Source organism: Chiloscyllium plagiosum, unplaced genomic scaffold (genome assembly GCF_004010195.1).
Source record: "Chiloscyllium plagiosum isolate BGI_BamShark_2017 unplaced genomic scaffold, ASM401019v2 scaf_5579, whole genome shotgun sequence".
NCBI classification, from domain to species: domain Eukaryota; kingdom Metazoa; phylum Chordata; class Chondrichthyes; order Orectolobiformes; family Hemiscylliidae; genus Chiloscyllium; species Chiloscyllium plagiosum.
The window spans coordinates 2,527-4,279 of record NW_025213042.1 but is presented as its reverse complement, the minus strand read 5'-3'; positions in this window follow the sequence as shown (position 1 = coordinate 4,279).

Genomic DNA, 1,753 nt, shown 5'->3' with positions numbered 1-1,753 from the left:
GCAATCTACAGGAATTGCCACCAATGTTATGTTCATTAACTGTACTGACAGTGATCACTTATTTTGTGTTTTTTTTTGTAGGAAGACGTGCAGAAAGAAATCTTACAGCAAATGATACATCCACTTCTGTCAGAGCCACTTGATTCATTGGGACTTGAATATCAGCTGCCATTCCAATCAAGAAGGCATGTTTGCTTTTGTTTGTTTGAGAGATTTTGGACAGTCCTGTGGCAGGAAGAATACTGAGACATCGAGTGAGGGAGATTCAGTGCGCTGACTGTGAAAAGTGCTTCAAACCATTTACTCAGCTTGGAGGAAGCAAAGTCTCACCCCTCAAGGTGGGAAAGGCTATGTACCCGTTCTGTTTGTAATTGAAATCCCAGAGCAACACAAGGAAAGCTCCCTCCAAAGGAGAAACCTTGGAAATGTGGGGTCTTTGGGAAAAGATTCCCTTCCCCATCCCTGCTGGAAACCCACAGACGCGTTCACACCGGGAGAGGCCATTCACCTGCTCAGTGTGTGGGAAGGGCTTCAGTCGGATCAGCCATCTGCAGACACACGAGTGAGTCCACAAGGGAGATAAGCCATTCACGTGCCCCATGTGCGGGCGGGGTTTCACTCAGTCAGCTGCACTGCTGACCCACCAGCGGCTCCACCCTGGAGAGAGGCCATTCACCTCCTGTATGTGCCGGAAGGGATTCACCTGCTCCTCCCACCTGCAGAGGCACCAGTGAGTTCACGCGCCATCACAGCGGGGTTGAAGGAGCGGTGGCCGAGTGCCAAGTGCCTATGCACGAAACGTGGATTCTCCTGCTCCTTGGATACTGCCGGACCTGCTTTGCTTTTCCAACACCACACTCTCGACTCTGATCTCCAGCATCTGCATTTTTCACTTTCTCCTCGAGGGCAAGGTTGGACTTGTCTTTTATTCACTCATTCACTCCTTACAGCCTGTCCTTTGTTGTGGCCTAACTGCACATACATCAATGCAAGTTTCAGAAAGATTTCTGCAGCTTTATTTTTGAAAAAAATAAGATTCTTCCCGACTGTAACGAAGTTTCTGAATATTTGGTTTTAGTTATTCTCAATTTTAAAAATCAGCTATTTCTCACATGCCGTGTTTCCCAGGTAAAGTCATCACCATCCATTCTCTGTCTTCCCTGAGAAAGGCTTCATGCAGCGATCAAAGAGGTCTGAGGCACGAGAAAGGACGATTGTGGGGGTGGAGGGGGTGAAGGGGTCGCTGGAGGTGGTGGAGAAGGGAGGGAAATGGACAGGGGAACAGACTGGGGTTCAGAGGGTTGGGGGAGAGAATAGAGGGTGCAGTGTGAGGAGAGAGAATGGGCAGGGGGCAGTGGATGGGGAGAAAATGGACAGGGGGCAGAATGTGAAGAGAGAGACAGCACAAATGTCACCTTCTCCAGGACTCGTGCCAGTGTCCCACGAACTGGAACCCACTCCTCCCACATTTCTCAAAATACGCGTGGCCAAGGCAGTGGAAACATATCACCCCTACAGGCCATTCACACCGACCTTCCCAACAGCATCCCACTGAGACTCACTCGTTTCGGCTACAGCCCTGCAGTTCCCCATGGCTAATTCCTGACGAAGGGTTTTGCCCGAAACGTCGAGTCTCTTGCTCCTCGGATGCTGCCTGCTGTACTTTTCCAGCACCACACTCTCGACCCTAATCTCCAGCATCTGCAGTCCTCACTTTCGCCCAGTAAGGGGTGAATGTTCTATTCCTAGTCTT